This window comes from Tursiops truncatus, chromosome 10 (genome assembly GCF_011762595.2).
Source record: "Tursiops truncatus isolate mTurTru1 chromosome 10, mTurTru1.mat.Y, whole genome shotgun sequence".
NCBI classification, from domain to species: domain Eukaryota; kingdom Metazoa; phylum Chordata; class Mammalia; order Artiodactyla; family Delphinidae; genus Tursiops; species Tursiops truncatus.
The window spans coordinates 10,892,771-10,912,527 of NC_047043.1; the positions used below are offsets into that span (position 1 = coordinate 10,892,771).

Here is a 19,757-nt window from a genome sequence, read left to right on the forward strand (position 1 = left end):
CATTTCATTTTTGCAAAGTTGAAAATTCAAAAAATTGGCTTTGGATCCACAGACCCTGCAAACCAAGGGCAAAGGTCATCTGGTTACAGAAGCCTGATTTTCCCATCCTTGGTGTTTCTCCTCTAAATTGGATGCTAGAGAGATGCTGTGACACTTCTAAGCCACTCTGTTACCTTTCTTCCAGTAGAAAGTTTATCCACCTACCAAAGTACTCAACTTGCTCTCCAGGGGTGGATGGGAATTATGAGTGCATGTTGGATTTATCACACACACACATTACTTATTTGTGTGAGAGCCACGTCATACCCTCCAGCACGTGTGCACCTTAGTGACTGGGTCATGCACATATTTCTGGGGACCTGGTCACATGGTAGGCACTCAGTGACCAATATATAAAAAGCTAAACAGTTGCAGGGCAATTACAGGGCTTTTGACACAATACAAGATATACATGCTAAATCTCTCCCTCTGTTTTGAGTGGCTTTGAACATCTTTTTAATACTACTACTCAGAGCTCTTTCTTAATATAAGTACAGAATTACAACAACCCACCTCATGATTTGCTATACAGTAAAATTTCCTTAATTGGGCCCAGCATTTTGGAATTTAGTTAAGACACAATCTTATTGGGTAAGAAGTTTGAATGAAGGGTTGTAATTTCGAAATCTGTAAGTTTATGAGATCTACACTTATTAAACAGTGTTTGTATAAATGTAATCCTAGATTCATTTAGCTAATTTTCCTTATTAGTACCCCATTCATTTCTGAAGTTATAGCAAAAAAGAAAAAAAAGAAAGAAATACTGTAACATAATTATCAGTATTTCTTTAAACAAATCCTAGAGTAAGAAATTTTTTTAAAGATTACTTCAAATGAGCCTCACAATCTCCCATTTCTCAAAATAATAAGATTTTACTCTATTTCATTCCAATTCCTTAGCAGCCGTCTTTATCCAGGGGAGAAATAAGTTAGCAGAAGCCTTGGGAAGGAGACGTAGTGGTTCAAAGTAACAGAGCTGAAGTTCCGTGTTTCTAGATGCTGCTTTTGGTAGATGCCATTTCTTCTTTCAGACCTGCTGTGGCCAGGAATCACTTCACCTTTTCTACTGACTACAGCTGCCCCTTGATTATCGCATGTGTTCCCTTCCTGGTCCGGTTACTACTTTTCCTACAGCAACCAAAGAACTGTGGGATTGTCCCCTTCCTTTCCCCACAGCTCAGGAGTCTGGCACATTCTGATGAGGCTTTGTCTAAGGAGGTGGGTAGAAGGAGGTGTCATAAAGGAAAACTTCTCCCTCCTCTGGGGAGGGAGAATCTCCCCTCCTGCTCACCTCTTCTGGGAAGCCTTCCTGGAACCCTCACTAGGTCTGGGTGAGTGAGTTGTCTTTGCTCTCTTAGTGCACTTAGGGGCAACATGCAAAGAATGGGAGTTTTAGGGCCTCATACCCCAAGTTTGGATCCCAGGGCTAGTATTTATAGCAATGTAACCTTAGGCAAGTCTCTGAGCCTCTTTCAGTCTATTTCCTTAAACAAAGGGGAAAATAAAACTTATTGGAGGGTAATGGGAGGATTAGAGATAATGTGCTTTAACGTAAGTAGTACCAGAATAGTAAATACTCAAGAAATGGTAGCTCCTTTTATGATGCCAGCACTTCCCACACTGTTCTGTGATCATGTTTACCTGTCTGGCATCTCCTCAGGACTGTGAGGTTTTTTAGAGGATGTTTCTCTATCCCTGGACCTCGGAACAGAATCTGGCACAGAGGGGACATTATGTGAATGTTGTTTTTGGAAGAGTGCATCAGTGAGTCCACGAGAATGCCTGGATTCACCTTTAAGCAGGCTGACTTGGTTCATGCATCATGCAGAAAATTTATTTCTTGAGACAGATTTGAGATTAGAGACTATTCTAAACAATGAGGAAAAAAGGAAAAGAACAAAGAAATTGGATTCAGTATTTTGGTCCTTAAAGTGTAGCATACCCATGAATCATGATAGAACTCACTATATACCCATGGATCACGATAGGACTCACTATATACCCATGAATCACGATAGGACTCGCTATATACCCATGAATCACGATAGGCCTCACCATATGAATACAAGAGGTAACTGGCTACCTCACAGGCCAGGTCATGCACATTCTGTGCATTCAGACGATGGGTGCGAAATGGAAAACTGAAACACAGAAGGCTTTTTCTCTCCCTCGGCCCCCAGCATTTCTCATTTATTGGCAAGACAATCACTATTTTCCTTCTAGGTACTGTTCATGGGAAGCATTGGGATCTTAGAGAGACTTGCAGAATGAACAGTTGTTGGCATCTCCTTGGGAAGAACAGAAAAAACCCAAAGCTTTGATAGATTTTAAACTGCAACCCTCCTGGGATGCTCTAAATGGCTCATAAATACAGCCGGTGGAATATTGCCTATGTGTATTTTCTACTTACACTCACCTTTGAGTTCTTTTCTGGCCCCTTGAGAATCAATACATACAATAACAGAATTGCTGATGTATTAATCTTCTTTTCTGCTGATCTAAGCATTGTTTTTCCTACCAAAATGGGAATAGGGCTGGGGGAGGAAGTGAAATCTAGACCACTGTGAAAAAAATGGGGGGAAAATTTAATTTCCAGACTTCAGGAAATACACTAAGTATTTCTCTTTTTTCTAACCTCACTAAGGCATCTTGATGCAGTGCCCTGGCTGGCCCAGAGCCATGGATTTCAGATTATCACCAGCATCCTCTATCTTGGTTTTGTGACCTTCTTAAGACAAAGCTTTAGCTCCAGGTAAAGCCTGGGCCAGAAGTTCCATTAGAACAATAAGCCTCGTTCTCTAGAGCCATGGCCCCTGCCCGAGGGTTTGCATTACCATCCTGCAGCCTAGCATGGCGGAGGGACAGTTTTTAGGTTTTGAGAACTTTCGCCTGTGAGTATACTTTATTGGGGAAACTGACGGTGAACATCCACAGGTGGGGAAGGAAGGAAGAAGATCTCCACTGGAGATGAGTCCGAGAAGGAGAGCCCCGTTACCTAAATTCTCAGCGTGAAATTAGCAATGCCGTATTGTGCTAAGAGGCGTCAGGGGAAGAAGCAAAGGAAGAGATGGTGAACAGGTTCTGTTGTACCTTTGATTCTCTCCTCCAGCTCCTCTTAGAGATGAAGAGATTGATAGCAAATGGAGGGGAAAAAAATCAACTCCTTTATTTTTGTTTTGTTTTGGTTTCTCTTCCGCTCCTGCTTAGAAAACTAGTAAGATTCTGATCCTAAAGATACACAGATGAATGGTATTTGACTTCCTGCACCTCAGGGTGAGGCATGAAGTCAAAGGGCAGGGGACAGGGAGCATGGTTTCGGGGTAAGAGGGCGCTGGGCTTAAGGGGCAGGACCTTTGCTTCTTGGGTAGATTGCTTCACCTCTAGGACTCAGGATCCTCCTCTTGAAAATGGCAACAGTCACATCAGCTTCTGCCATGTAGGGACACCTGCAGCATTAACAAGAGAAAAGCAGCCATGTTTAATATAAGTTTTACACCATGTGGAGTCCTTCATAAGGAAATGAAGCCTGGAAGAAACAGTTGAACCTGGGTGCTTTTATCCTAAGTTTGATGAAGAGTGGACAGTCGTGATAGGACAGAGAGTACAAGGTAAGTCTAACAGACTGGGGGCAACTTAGCAAAGCCTAGGTGTCCCTCTCTGTGTCCCTCCATCTTAGGAGACAAGGATGCCCCTCTCCTCCGGGTATAGGGAGGGCACTCCTCACACGAGGGTTTTATGACCTGCTTCACGGGACAGTCAGAAGGTCCCTCCTGCACGTGCCATTCCCCAAATCCTTCAGCTTCAAGTATTCAGTATGCCAAGGTGCCGTATCTGGGGGTAGCGTGTCCTGAACCCTGCCACCAATTTGTTGTGAGGAGTAAACAAGATAATGAAAAGCAGTGGACTCTGTTTTGTTTTGTGACGACCCTGGGGGAATCTCCTTCATTGTGTGAGTCCTGATGGGGAGGCAGGATTCTGGCCCCATAGGCAAACTGAGCCTTTCAGTATTCTGGGGACAGTGGCAAAGTCACTCCTGGCGGCTGCATCATGGGTCCAGAGTTTGACAACGGCAAGGTCCTAGCCAGAGGGATCCTGTGGCAAGATCCACACTTTGTCCCCACTGCTCAGCCTTCCTTGATTTCTGCCCATTTTCAGAGTTTTCGGAGCTCAGTTCTCTAGCCTTCTATTCCGTGAACTTCTGACACTGTTTCCGTACTTTCCTTTTCTGCTCACGGTTAATAAGCTGGTATCTTTTGTTTGAATCGAGGAACACTGACCATTGCAAATGTGAAGTATGTGATACAGCCAGAGCACACAATGGGGTGTTCACCAAAGCAGACACTCAGTACCTGGTACCTATTGCTATTATTAGCCTAATGGCATATGACTACCCTCGGCATTCCAGGAATTCATATTTGATGATTCAACTATTCAGATGTCCATGGTGTGTTATATTTTGCTGGGATACCAATTTAAATTGCCTTCGGAACACACATTAGATTATTTCTTAATTGTTTGATATTTTTACAGGGAACATATAACATCTGTAATCCTCAAAAATAATAACTATATTTCCATTAGAAAACACATGACTTTGATTTGAATTATATAGACCCGTAAGCAACAAAGCTTTGGTGATTTACTGACCTCAAATTAATGACTAGCAGGCCTAGGTTATAAGAGGGAGAAATGTGTTCTGTAATTATATTCTAGAATGGTACCCCATGGGTGATCAGGATCTTCTGGTAGGATGGACCAACTCTAAAGAAACTTCAGTGGTTAAAGAAAGACAGGCTAAGAAAATAAAGTTTAATATTCTGAATTAAGGCCTGGGTTATAATCTATATTCAACGAATAATCTACTAATACAGACACTCGGTCCATTATCAAGCTTGAGCATGTATGGACCAGTACCAGAGCATCTTGTCAGTCAGCCAGGTCCTTGCTCCTCAAAGGATGGTCCCCAGGACAGTAGCATCAGCATCGCCAGGGAGTTTATTAGAAATGCAGACTCTCAGGTCCCATCCATACCTACTGCATCAGAATCTGTATTTTACAAGATTCCCCGGTGACTCATAAGCATATTAAAGTTTGAGAAGTATTGATAAGTAACTTAGTCATTAACAGCTGGGAGAAACGTCAGGGCTAGTTTCCCCAAACTAGATGGCGATAAAATTTACAACCCATTTTCAGGCATCAGTGATTTACTCTGGGGTTGCTAACCTAAGCGAGTACTGTACTCTTTAAGGAGGTAACTCAGGAAATTTCTGTCTTACCTCCTATAAAATTATCATTTTTCCATGTTTTTTTCCCTTCAGATTGACAGTCTGAGGGGAGTAGAAACCTCTTTTCTGCTTTATCTGCCTCTGGCTTGAAGCGAGAATGTAAAGGGCAACAGAGAAAATAACCTTAAATTGTCTACATCACTGAAAAGTAGTGATTTCATCTTTTGGGGTGGGACTGGGTCAGCTCGAATCTTACTTATGCCATTTGTTCAGGACAAGAGGTTTCTGCACGAGAAATAGCTGAGTATAATGGGGAGAATGGATTAGATCCTGAGGAAGCCGTTATCATGGAGTGTCAGTGAATAAAATTAACATGTATTTTTAATAAGTCTGTAATTACTAATTCTACAATAGACCATATGGTCTGTTCGCTTTCGTGGACTCAAACACTTAAGCCCTCAAATGCCGTTTAGTTTTAAACACACACACACATCCACACACCTCTCCCCCTCAAAGAAAACAAAAGAATTGCATTTTGAGCTCCGTGACATTTCCTTAAGGAATAAAAATTCAAATTACTATCGAAGCCATGACTTTTACACTTGTGTCTAGAAAGCACAGCGACGCGTTTTTGCTGTGCCTTGTATCTTGGGCTTCTCTCTTTGTGACTTGTTGACTCAATAGTGTGGGCTGAAGGCATCCTACCTGTGCTAAGTTTTCAGCTCTAAGTGCTGATTGTGAATTTTTGAGTCAGACCTGGCATTGTTATTTAAATGGTTCACTGCATGTTTTTCATATTAGAATTCCATTAAATTGAGAAACAAAGAACCCTCTGCTGCTTTCAAGAGAAAATACCTTCATTTTCCCACTTCTAGACTGTAAGTATTTTTTAGTCAGGTCTTTTTATAATAGTCTCATGAACATATTTTCTGAGATGTGCATGCACTTTATGACTTCATTTGGGTTTTTTAAAACTTCCGATTAAGCAATGCCCCTAAAAATGTTTTCTCTACTCTGAAAGGCTGCAGGAAGTCTCATGTGGCTCTCATTGCCTTAGAAGGGTTCCACAAAAAATTGCTATCTTGCAACATATTCTTAAGAATGGGGTAATAAATGCCAGCATTAGGGGGACAAATCAGTCCATTTAAGATGGCGGTGTATTTTGAAAATTCATTAACTGAATTTTTAAAAGTCAGTCTGATCACTATGGACAATTTCACCTTTTAAATAAGCAAGAGATGTAGCGTTGATGAACGGGATTTGGATCACCCAGGCTCACAGCTTGTTCACGTCGGGCCTTGAGCTGGAAATTTAGAAGAATTCTCTGCAATTTGGAAAGACCCATTCCAGAGAAGACCTGGTAGACAAGGCCTCCATTTACCTTTCTTAAGTTTCTAACCCAGTGTTTTCAGCAATCATGAAAGGGCGACCAGATTTAGGGCTTAAGCTGTCCTGTTATAATCGTTTCCTTTTCATGGGATTGCACACAGTCACAGGGTAGGAAGAGGTGCTAAAGATACCTGTGCCATGCCCGGTATGGGGAGCCCCTGGGGACCCCGATTCTTGGGTTTCGCCTCTTTGTCCCCAGCACGTGGGCAAGTCCAGGACTCAATGTATCTCTTATCTATGGAGCAGCTAGAGAGTCAAAGCTGCAACCTTACATTAGTGCCTCCCTCTTAGGACCATCTCTCTCTAACTGGAGCTTCTAACTAGACATCTGATTCTTCCTTCATATTTGAGAGAGGAGCTTCAGGAAACCACTAGAGAGCTGGACACATATCCTCTGCAACTAGGAACTCATGGAGGATTTATACCAGATTCATCCCTGGGAAGAGCTTCAGTGACCTGTGGTCACCAGAAGGAGGACTGAGTCATGGCACTCCCCGCAATGGCAGGCAAAGCTACCTAAATCCTAGGGACCTGAGATGCAGCCCAGTTTGGTACTGTTGGTCTGGGGCTGTTGTAGATGGCATCCTGCAAGCATTTAAGAGTCGAGAAGAGAGAACGCGTAAGAGTGCCCACGAGAAAAAGTCAACTTGAAACGTCTGTACGGTCCAGAGATCACGATGCCATCATACGACAGTGTCATTCAATTAAGAACTTTACTATCTCTGTTTCCTTTCCTTTCTACCCCAAAGGGTAGAAATTGTAGCCAGTGGATGGTGGGAAGGTTGACCAGAAAAGGTGAGAGCCATACCCTCTCCCCAAAGAAAGGCAGTACAGTTGCTGGAGAAGGAGGCATAGTATCTCAGTGGGGTTCAGGATGCCCTAACCCCAAATATGGCACCTTGGCATAGTGACTATTTCCAGCTGAAGCAGTTTGAGAAACCAGCAGTAGTGGGAAGGTCACTCTGACCTTTCCCCACCCTTCTCCCATGAAATCGGTCCTAAAGCTCTCAGGTGAGAGGAGCCCTGCCCGTACCTGGAGGAGAGGCGCATCCTTATCTCCAAAGACAAAGGGACTCCGAGAAAAGTCTGAACACCCAGGCCTTGCCAGTGTCCCCCAGTTCACTACCCTTACCTCACATTCTTTAACCTTATTCCTCCACGACTGTCTACTCTTCATCAAAACCAGAACAATACTCAGGGCTGTTTCTTCAGGGCTTCATTTCCTCATGAAGGCTCTGTGTCACGTAAAACTTACAGTAAATAAATTTGCTCACATTTCTGCTGTTAACCGGTCAGTTTCATGTTCAGACTCAGACAGGGACTCTAAGAGGACCCTGCAATCTTCTCCTCTCCTGCAATCTTACCGTGGATACTGAGGTTGCTCGGTGTACTGGGCTGCACACCATTTGTTACTAAATTAACGGAGACATGGCTGAGATTTCAAAGGAACGCGTGATTTTTTCCATTGCCTGAGAGTAAACGGAAAAGTCACGGGGCGTGGAGTGTCCTCACTTTTATTCCCAGACAAGGCAAAGTTTCCCTGCTGGGTGGTTTAAAAGAATAAAGGTGTCAAAAATATTACACCCCTCGAGAACTGGGTGATTGGTAAAGTGGTTGCATGCTCTGTTTCCACTAAACAGAAACCCTTGGGCTGAGAGCAGATATTCATGGAATCCTTTAACAAACAGTTGTTGGCACATGGCACTTGGATAGCACCGGAGAGTAAAGATCGACACACCCTGCTCTTTGCCCTCAAGGAGCTGATGATCTACTGGGGAATGAGGACAACTGAAAATGAAGATGACTTTTCCGTGTGCTAAGTGCTGCTACAGGGTACCCAGAAGCACCTGACCTCTCTCAGAGGATGACAGACAGCCTTCCACTGGAAGTTAAGTGGAATTTGAGACTCGAGGTACCAGTAGGTATTAACTGGCAACAAAGAAGAAGAAAAGAAAGAAGGTACAGGGAGGATAATCGCATTCTGGGCAGAAACAACAGCAGAGGGTGAAGCCCACAGGTAGATGAGCAGGGGCAAGAAAATTGGGAGCTGTTTATTTGCTTGGAGTGTGGAATTCAAGGGGAGGAATAGCAAGAAATAAGGATTGCGAGACAGGCAGCATCACATCAGGAAGAGGCGCATAAGCCGTACTCAGCTGGGATTTTCATCTTGGGTCCATGTCAGTTTTTAGCAAGGGAAGGATCAGACTTGCACTTCTGAGTAATTTCTCCAAAGCAGAATAATAAGAAGAAAATATTAGGTCCTTTAATCACGTTGTTTAAAATTGCGCCCTTTAAATTTTTCTCGTTCTGTATGCTGTTTACACATGCGCTTAATACGGTAGCAATAGTACGTGCCTGTCACTTATAAATATATGCACATTTGAGGATGCAGGGACAATTGCTTTAGAAGGGTCTCCCCTGCTGCAGTAGATGACGGTGTGGAACGTGCGTTGGAGGGCAGCAAGGGTGGAGGCAAGGAGACTAGTTAGGAAGCTGTCATGCTGATTGAAGTAGGAACGACAATGGCATTAAGGATGCAAGGAAGTGGCTAAGTATGAAGCCGGCTCTAATGTCACTTCAGGCTTGCACGTGTGATGGTTCCATCAGAAACCTCCGCACCCACAAGCGAGCTGACAGATGAGGGGGATAAGGAGCACAGGATGTCAGAAGATCCAGGTGTCAAGTCCTGGTTTCCTCACTTAATATGTGATTTGGGCAAATCATTTACTTTCTCAGCCTTTGTTTCCCCAACCATAAACATCGGGCTATTGAAACATGGCCTCACTACTTCCTGGAGCGATTGTGTTGACTCAGGAATAACAACTAAGAGGTGATTCTGAAATCAGTGAAGCACTGGACACACACTAGACGTTATTCCGTATCTATCATTATTCCATCATAGAAAGATTCCACAGGTACTGGATTTCCGCGTGCGCGTTGTCAGGCTCCACCTCTAATTCTAACAAGGGAAACAAATTACCCTGCCACTTAGTAAAAGCCAGCATCGTGTGACAAAAATAGAAATAAATAGGTCCGGAGACCAAGTTATGCCCTTTCCTCCCTGGGAAGGGCTGAGACTCAGTTTCCTTATCTGTGAATGGGGAAGAATGGCATCTCTCCTGCCTACCTCTCCGTTTAACTCAGAGGGAGTTGTGAACACACACTGAGCTGAGGCCAGGAACTCTCTTCGGCTCTGCCTTTCCCACAACTTCCCTGGGTGACCTCTAACAAGTTACTTTCCTCATCTGCAAAATGGGCAGACGATTTGTTTGACCTTTCAGTTATGAAATAGCATTATTCTATTAAAGATGAACGATGAGGTGAGATGAAATACAGAGCACGTTCATGACAACTGTGTATTAATTTTTCTGTTTTGCCTGGTTCGGTGGGGAGGAAAGGATGAATACGTTGAAAGGGGAATAAAAAGTTTACCACTAGAATTATCTGCACATTAACCAAGGCATGGAAAATGGAAGAAGCTGTGAAGATCTTCTCAATATGCAGAGCCACCAGGCAATCAGTGACAATAAAACTGTGAATTCAGCAATTCCATGCTGGGTTTTAATTTTCTGGCACTGGTGTGCCCATTATTTAAGCATGCATTTGGGTTGGTGCCAGCCTGCCCCGCTTCCCCACGGCGAGGGAGGGGTGCTGAGAAGCTTGCCCCATCACACACCAGTGGGCTCGGGACTCCCACAAACCCGCTACTCTTGAAAGGTCAGGAAAGGGAGGTGGCACAGCAGACTTTATAAATGACAAAGGGAAGCTGGGGGAGAATTGGTGAAAAATGAAGAGTGTGGAAAAGGAGGGAAGAACTAGAAGAAACAGGAGAATAGAATTAAGGGGAGGAAGGAGACAAGACCGTGATGGTCAATGCTGTTTCACGGACAACAAGAAAGGGAGAAATTAGGTGTCAGAATAAGGTATGAGAAGAGGATGGAAGATGGGGATGTACAAGGACTGTATGGTCCAGATCCCTTTCTCCTCCCTGGTCAAGGATGCAGTCAGGTGACACCTCCAGCTGCAGAAACTTTGCACCTGCCCGTGTCAGTGCTGAGTCTCTTCCTGGGCACCTTCCAGCCAGCGGTGAGGGTCTAGGGCTTTTGCCTAACGTGAACCCTGCCCCAGAGCTCCCCGCTGGGCTAGCTGAGGCTTTCTCAGAGCTGCCTTTACATGGAGACTCTTCCTACTCAATCTCCCTTCCTTCTCCCCGATGGTGGTTTGTTTTATACGTCAACCTGGCCGGCTGACGTATAAATAGTCCCCAGTTATATAATTACACTAATCTAGGTGGTCATGTGAAGGTACCTGGTACATGTGGCTTACGATCTCTAATGAGATGATTTTAAGTAAAGGAGATGAACTTCCACAACGTGGTTTGGGTCTCGTCCAATCAGTTGAGCGCCTTCAGAGAAAAAACTGAGGTTTCCTGGAAAAGAAGGAATTCTGCCTCAAGGCTGCAGCATCAACTCCTCCTAGAGTTTCCAGCTTGCCGGCCTGTCCTACAGATTTCAGACTTGTCAACCCCCCCAAATCACATGAATCAATGCCTTAAAAATAAATCTCTTTATATATATAAAATATATATATAATATTTATATATTATATATATATAATATTTATATATTATATATAAAATATATATATAAAATATATATATATATATAAAGGAGATATATATATAATATATAGCTCTCCTATTTGTTCTGTTTCTCTGGAGAACCCTGACTCTCTTCTTTTACAAGCATCAGACCTGTAGTCTGATGGCTCTCCCTACTCGCTCCTGCCCCCCCTTTACCTTCCATGTTGTTACCCCAATAAATCTCTTGCACTCTAACTCCATCGGCCCTCTACTTGCTGAAGAAGCCAAATGCAGCCTGGACTCTCCAGACTATGTCCTCAATTCTATTTTAGAAAATCTGGGCATAATTAGCCACAGGAGCTTATAACACTTGAGTGGGAGGAAAAGAAATAGAAGAAATATAGTGTAAAAAGAGAAATGAAAGGAAGGTCAAAGGCTAAGAGAAACATGGGGTCGCAGCTAGGAGACGCATCAGGGAGATTGCCTTTCCCTCCAAAATGCAGCAATGTCAGATCTGGATGTTGATTTTAAAGCCCAGGGGCTTTTTGCAAACAGTGGATTGGGAAGACACCAGGCAGGAAAGGAGAGGAACAAACACACACTGGTGTTTGTCTCTTGTTTGCTTTTGCTTATTGGAGAATCCATTGAAAATGTATATTTCCCCTTTGCCAATTGCATCTCTTAAATTACCTTACTTAAGAACACACACAAAAACAGTATTCATCGCATCTGCTTCAATTTTCTCCTCAACTTTTACGGATTCCTCTGCGTGGCTTCTTAACAAAATGAGACGGAATCGTAGAACCGTCTGCTATTGCACAGATCATTTTTTCCCTTAGCTGCTTTACTTGTGGTTTATATAGAGAGTAACCTGGATGGGTTGATTCCAGGGACCATCTGTGATACAGTGATGAGGTGAAGACAATATGACCGGAGCAGTCCGCTGTACGAGGCTGGGAAGGAAAGGGCAAGTGCTAATTAAAGCCGCTGGACCTGTATCCTGGCACAGCATTACCTGACAGCCTCTGAAGCTGGATTTTCATTTCTGAACTTGTGCTGACTTCCCTTAAATCTGAAGAGCTCCCGTTCAGTCATTCTTCCATCCATTTCTTCGACAGTAGTTAACTCAGGGCCCAGCAGGTGCTGGATGCTGGGGAAGAAAACCAGCATCATTGCCGGCTCACAAGCCTTCCGGTTCTATTGGTTGGTGAATGCTTACGAGGCCGACTGTGTTTCTGGGTTGCTTCTTTCACAAAGGTGTGGCTAAAGCCAACTTTAAAAGCTTCCGTGTCCTTCCGCCAAGGGTTGTTGTGTGGCAGCCATGCAGAGGCGGCATATCGAGGATGTCGCTTGGTCCACATGCTCAGGGAAGAAACCACAGGCCTTACTGGCACCACGGTCTTTTTTGTCGAAAGCCAGTTGGCATTAGCCGCTGGTCTCTCCTCAAATGGACGGAGCACTTGTGGGTGGAGCAGGGTGTACTGCTCTTCTACCAGCCAATGCAACTCCTGCCATATCTCAGTCACCAAGATGCTGTCCCGAGGGCATCCGAATTTCTTATGCAAATGACCTTTGCATTACCCTGGTATATTAGAGAAACAGAACCAGTAGGGTGTGGGACTGGCAAGTGCAAAGTCTACAGGGCAGCCTGGCAGACTGGAAATTCTGTCAAGAGTAGGAGGTGCAGTCTTGATTCCAAAGGTGGTCTGGAGGCAGAATCCTGTCCTTTCCGGGGGACCCGAGTTTTTTCTCTTAAGGCCTTCAACTGATTGGATGCATCCCGTTTAGGAAAAGGATACTCTGCTTTATTCAAAGTCTACTGATTTAAATGTTAATCATATCTTTAAAACACCTCTACAGCTGCACATAGACTGGCATTTCACCAAACAACTGGGCTCCACAGTCTAGCCATGTTGACACATAAAATTAGCCATCACTCCAGTGAACTCCAATTGTAATATTTGCCAGCCCCCTTCTTGGATAGAGTGGGGGTAGGTTTCAGTTTTTATTTTGTTGATTGTTTCTTTTGCTTTTTAATTTGATGAAGTCCCACTTGTTGATTTTTGCTTTTGGTGTCATATCCAAAGAATCATTACCAAGACCAATATCAAGGAGCTCTCTCTTTATGTTTTCTTCTAGGATTTTTATGGTTTCAGGTCTTACATGTAAGTCCTTAATCCATTTTGAGTTAATTTTGTGAATGGTGTAATTTAGGGATTCAAATTCATTTTTTTGTTTGTGAATATTCAGTTTTCCCAGCAGCATTTATTGAAGAGACTATTCTTTCCCCTTAGTCTTCTTGGCTCCCTTGTCAAATATTACTTGGCCATACGTGCACTCTCAATTCTGTTGCATTGGTCTACATACCTGTTTTTATGCCTGTACTACACTGTTCTTGTTTTTTTTTGCGGTACGCGGGCCTCTCACTGTTGTGGCCTCTCCCGTTGCGGAGCACAGGCTCCGGACGCGCAGGCTCAGCGGCCATGGCTCACGGGCCCAGCCGCTCCACAGCATGTGGGACCCTCCCGGTCTGGGACATGAACCCGTGTCCCCTGCATTGGCAGGCGGACTCTCAACCACTGCGCCACCAGGGAAGCCCTACTACACTGTTTGATTTCTATAGCTTTGTAACATAGTTTGAAATCAGGAAGGGTGATGCCTCTAGCTTTGTTCTTTCTCAAGATTGCTTTGGCTATTCAGGGCCTTTTGTGGTTCCATATGAATTTTAGGATTGCTTGTTCTATTTTTGTGAAAAGTACCATTGGAATTTTGACAGGGATTGCACTGAATCTATAAATGGCTTTGGGAAGTATGGACTCTTTAACAATATTAACTCTTCTGATCTGTGAACATGCGATATCTTTCCATCTTTTTATGTCTTTTTCAATTTCTTCTGTCAATGTCTTAGTTTTCAGTGTATAGGTCTTTTACTTCCTTGGTTAAATTTATTCCTAAGTATTTTATTGTTTTCAATGCTATTGTAAATGAGATTGTTTTATTTTTTCTTCAAATAGTTTATTGTTAGTATATAAAAAGCAACTGATTTTGTATGCTGATTTTGTATCTGGCAACTTTACTGAAGGAAAATATTAGTTCTAACAGGTTTTTTTGGTGGAGTCTTTAGAAGTTTCTATGTATAAGATTATGTCATCTGCAAACAGAGATAACTGTACTTCTTCCTTTCTGACCTGAATATCTTTTATTTCTTTCTCTTGCCTCATTGCTTGGCTAGGACTTGCAGTGCCATGTTGAATAGTAGTGGTACCTTTCAACTACTATTGAGAGTGGGTACCTTTTTCTTGTCTCTGACCTTAGAGGGAAAGCTTTCAACATTTGACCATTGAGTATGATGTTAGCTGGGGCCTGTCATATATGGCCTTTATTATGTTGAGGTATGTTCCTTCAATCCTCAATTTATGGAGAGCTTTTTTTTTTTTTTTTTTTTGGCTGTGTTTGGTCTTTGTTGCTGCGTGTGGGCTTTCTCTAGTTGTGGTGAGTGGGGGCCACTCTTCGTTGCGGTGCGCAGGCTTCTTGTTGCAGAGCACGGGGTCTAGGTGCTCAGGCTTCAGCAGTTGTGGCACGCTGGATCAGTAGTTGTGGCTCACGGGCTCTAGAGCACAGGCTCAGCAGTTGTGGCGCACGGGCCCAGCCGCTCCCCAACACGTGGGATCTCCCCGGACCAAGGCTCGAACCCATGTCCCCTGCACTGGCAGGCGGATTCCCAACCACTGTGCCACCAGGGAAGTCCCCTATGGAGAGCTTTTATCATGCAAACATGTTGAATTTTGTCAAATTCTTTTTCTGCATCTACTGAGATGATCATATGATTTTTATCTTTCATTCTATTAATGTGGTGGGTCACATATATTGATTTGTATATGTTGAATCATCCTTGCATCCCAGGGATAAGTTCCATTTGCTCATAGTGTATGATCCTTTTAATATGCTGTTGAAGTTGGTTTGCTAGTATTTTGTTGAGAATTTTTGCATGTATATTCATCAGAGATATTGACCTGCAATTTTCTTTTTTTGTAGTATTCTTATCTGGCTTTGGTATCAGAGTAATGCTGACCTTGTAAATGAGTTTGGGAGTGTCCCTTTCTAATTTTTTGCAAGAGTGAAAAGTATTGGTATTAATTCTTCTTTAAATATTTGGTAGAATTCACTGGTGAAGGTAACTGGTCCTGGGCTTTTCTTTTCTTTACTGGAAATTTTTTTGATTCTTGAATAGAAGATTGAATCAGTAGATTTTCTATTTCTTCATGATTCAATCTTGGTAGGGTGTATGTTTCTAGGAATTTATCTATTTCCTTAAGATTGTCCAATTTGTTGGCATAAAACTATTCTTAGTAGTTTCTTATAATTCTTTCTATTTCTGTGGTGTCAGTTGTAATGTTTCCTCTTTGATTTATAATTTTATTTACTTGAGTCCTCACTCTTTTTTCTTAAGTCTAGCTAAAGATTTGTCAATTTTATCTTTTCAAAAAATAAACTCTTAGATTTCTTGATCTTTTCGATTGTTTTCTATTCCTTATTTCATTTATTTCTTCTCTGATCTCTATTATGCCCTTCCTTCTGATAAGTTTGGGCTTAGTTAGTTCTTCTTTTTCTAGTTTCTTGAGGTCTGAAGTTAGGTTGTTTGTTTGAGCTCTTTTTTCTTAATGTAAGTGTTAATCGCTATAAACTTCCTTCTTAGAACCGCTTTGGCTGTATTCCATACATTTTGGCATGTTATGTTTTCACTTTTATTTGTTTCAAGGTTTTTTAAAATTTCTTCTATGACTCACTGGTTGCTCAGGAGTATTGCTGCTAACCTTTTATGTGCAAATTTCCAATGTTTTCCTACAACGATAGAGCCATAGTGTAGATAATATTTTGTTAACTTGATATTTGCACTTGGTCACATACTGTGTGAATTATTCCAAGATAATATGTATATATTTCTCTATAACAGCATTCTTAATTATTATAACATATTGTATTGCATGAATATACCATTGTTTATCCAACCAATCCTCTATTGATGGACATTAAAAGAGTTTCCTAATGTGCCCCTATTTATAAACAAGTATACACTGATTGTTTTCAGTCGTACATCTTTGTCCATTTGTCCAAACATTTCCCTCTGATAAATTCCTAGGGAGCGATTACTAGGTCAATAGGTGTGCACTGTTTAAAAGGCCTTTGGTGCCTATTGAGAAACTGCTTTTCAGGAAAATACACCGATTAATACAAGGGCTATTATTTTAATAGCATATGTTTATCAGCTTATATTGGTTCCATATGTTACTGAATACCTCTGAATCCTCTATTTCCAAAATTAAATTTGGAAGAAAAATGTTTTTAATCCTGGGATAATAAGAATAATTTTTTAAAAAAACAAAAACAGCTTAATCCTACCACTTTGGCTTTGCAGAAGATTCTCTTTATGGACTTTTTTAAAAAATGAAGTATATTTCTTTTCATTGATGCACCAGTCTACTATAAAATGGAGACTGCGTTACCTAGGTGTATACAGATTTAAGAAGCAGATAATTTCTTAAAGAATATATGTATGTTGATGGCGTTCAGAGCACACGACCCCAAAATATGGCATCTTGCCATACTGAGCATTTTAAGCTGAAGGGCATAGAAACGGCAAATGCTGGAAGGATTCTCTGACCTCCCCCTTCTTCCCTGATGCAGGTCATAAGACCCTCCCATGGCAGGTGGCCTGTCTATACCTGGAGGAAAACAGCATCCCTATCTCCAAAGATGGAGGGACCCCCCCCCCCCCCCCCCCAGGGGAATCCAAATGAAAAGGCCTTGCTGAGTTTCCTACGGTTTACTACGTGTATCTCATACTCTTTTCTCCTATTACGCTTTCCTACAACTATCCACTCTTCATCAAACCTGGTATAAAACCCTCTGGTTTAATCATTTTTTTCAGGTCTTCATCTCTTTCTGAAGGCTCCTGTGTCATCTAAAACTTCTATGGAGTACATCTGTATGTTTTTCTCTTCCTAATCCTTCTTTTGTTAGTCTAATTTACAAATCCCCAGCTGGAGAATCTAGGAGGGAAGGAGAAAAAGATTTTTTTCCTCCCTTACATGTACATGAACAGAGTTGATGATGTTGCTTAATGTTTGAGGACTGGAAGGCTGGGTGAAGTAAAGTACAGCGATAGTGTAATCAGACACCCCAGTTCTGGACTCCACACATTCGATACTTTTTTAGTAGAGATAGATTCTCCACAGTCATCAGTATTACAGCACTGCGTCAATTCAGATTGTAGAAACTCCACAGCCAGACTTAAAGCAAGTCCAGGACAGCAGGCTAGCACTCACCTGAGTTGATGTGCAGTTCTCACACCTACACATTGTCAACACTGAACTTCCCAGCCTCTTCTGGCTGCCGTAAACACACACCAAACACACACCCACGTGGCTAACTGCAAGAATCACCTTGACTTTGTCTGGAAAGTCACAAAAGTGACTTTGTTAATGACTCAGCACTTTTGATCAATTATAGTTAGAGGCTCGATACATGTGTGTTGCATTGAATTGCTCAGTGTTAATTGTCTCGTCCTTAGGTGTTCACTTTGTAAGCATAAATGGGATTGACAACCTGACATTTTTATTCATGGGTACCTGACAAGATGGAAACCAAAGGAGGCAGAATGAGAAGTGTGGTTAGGGGCCAACTTTGTTCATGTCCATCAGGGGGTCAGAGGGGTGGAGGGAATAAAAGAGATCGATGCATCTTAGCATAAGGTTAGTGTAGCCTCTGAACGGCGGTCCTGTGATCTAAGAGCAGCCCTGTCTGCCTTCCACTGATAGCAACCACACGCACTTCCTGGGAGTCGAGAACAGTCACGGCACACGCACACACAAATTTCAAGGCAGGATTAAGCTGGAGGTGCAGTCACTTCTGCCCCCGTGATGCCTCACTTCTAAGCTGTCATCGCACACCTTTTAAAATCCTAACGCCAACGTGCCAATTAAAAGCCTAGTTTGCAGTGGGACGATAGAAGGCAATGTGGGTTTCACTCTTTTCCAGCTGAACAAAAGCAATGGCTTTGCTCCTCGAGCTCCAGGGACAATGAGCTTTTTTTGAATGGTCCCTGCACCACACACTTCCCAGCTACAGTCACTGGCTAGGTAGGTAACAAAAGGGGAGCAAATGGTAATGAATTAGAATTTGCAGAGTTGAGCAGCTACCGGGCGAGGGAGGGCTCCAAAGAACAGCAGAGTGACCTGTTCCATTTGTATCACTTGTTAACCAAAATTGTCAGTGACTCTTGGAACACTTACCTCCTCCCCGACACCAAAACCCTACACAGCACAATAACTCTAGAGCCTCCCCCCACCACATTATTAATCACGTTCATGGTGACTTCCTTCGCAGGTTACAGCGTCAGCTGACTCCCAGACACTCCAAGGCGAACAAATTAAAGCGGCTCGCGCTGCTCCATGTCTATTCATGCAGCCGGTTCATCTTCCCGAAATGCTTCTCCACTTCCAATTGGCATTCCAGCCATGTTGCATGTATTTTTTAAAAGCCATCTTACAGGTCAATAATGTTAAACTCTTACCCATGACAATAATTTCCTCTTGTGCAGTGTGTACAGACACAGGGAAGGTGCGCACACGGAGCGTGCGTGTGAGCACAGGCACGGAGCCCTTTGGTCTCTCTCTGCATTGTGCGGCCTCTCTTCCTATTGTGTTTCAGCCTTTTACTGGCAGTCTCTTTCTCCCGCAAAGAGAGATTACAAATACAATCCTAGAATTGCAAATAGAACAGTGGATGCTTTTTGTTCAGCTTCCGGTCCAAGTTGTCACCACCTTTGTCATGATAATGAGCCGCCAGAATTCCATAGCCTGGATATTCTCTCCACTCCTCCTGGGCACTGAGGGCCTAAATCTGGATGAGTTTCTGGTCTCCTTGCTTGCTGCCCCTGGATAAAGGTGGCTGGAAGAGTTGACCGGCTTTGAGATAACCAAGGGTTCTAAGTGGAAGGAAGCAGTTCACGGGCGCTTTTGAAGGGTTCACATCACGACCTGTACCCACTCATGGAAGCCTCATCTGGAAAACTGAAGAGTGAATACGCACCCGCCCAGTTTTTCCGTTGGGTCTTGAAAAAGGTGGATGGATCTTCCACCCTAGGTGAATTTTCCCCCATCGTGACAGAGCAATTTTCATCGTTCATTCAGGGGACGTGTGTTGAGTCCCTGAGTGTGTGGAGTGCCTGCTCTGGCGTAGATGTGCTGGTGGGGACAGACGTGGCAGGCCAGAGAACAAAGGCACACGTGAATCCGTATTTATGCCTGCACACAGCGCAAAGAAACAGAAAACTGAGTTCACCTCTACATGTCACTGTTATGTGACTCTCAGATCAAACTTCACCAGTGAGAGCCCATGTATAACAGCCTGTATGCTAATTAGCAAGCCACAAATTCACCAGTGGAGACCCATTTCTGACCTTGGCCATGCTCTTTCAAAAACTGTCCAATATTGATCAAGATAAGATAACGGAAGTGCAT

At 43.0% G+C, this 19,757-nt stretch overlaps 2 long non-coding RNA genes across 9 annotated transcripts in view; one reads left to right on the plus strand and one right to left on the minus strand.

Moving 5' to 3' along the window:
- Positions 1 to 19,757, plus strand: part of LOC109551545 (uncharacterized) — a 205,199-nt gene that overhangs the window by 126,096 nt on the left and 59,346 nt on the right. The gene's annotated exons all lie outside the window — the stretch shown is intronic.
- The window catches only part of LOC109551557 (uncharacterized), a 628,536-nt gene continuing 611,959 nt past the window's right edge, over positions 3,181 to 19,757 (minus strand). For 2 of the 4 annotated variants that reach the window (XR_012334345.1, XR_012334347.1), the window contains 2 exons: positions 10,962 to 19,541; positions 3,181 to 3,485 (listed from right to left, as the gene is read on the minus strand). This is a non-coding gene — a long non-coding RNA (uncharacterized lncRNA). The remainder of the gene's footprint in view (positions 3,486 to 10,961; positions 19,542 to 19,757) is intronic. The other 2 variants (XR_012334348.1, XR_012334346.1) reach the window with 2 other exon arrangements.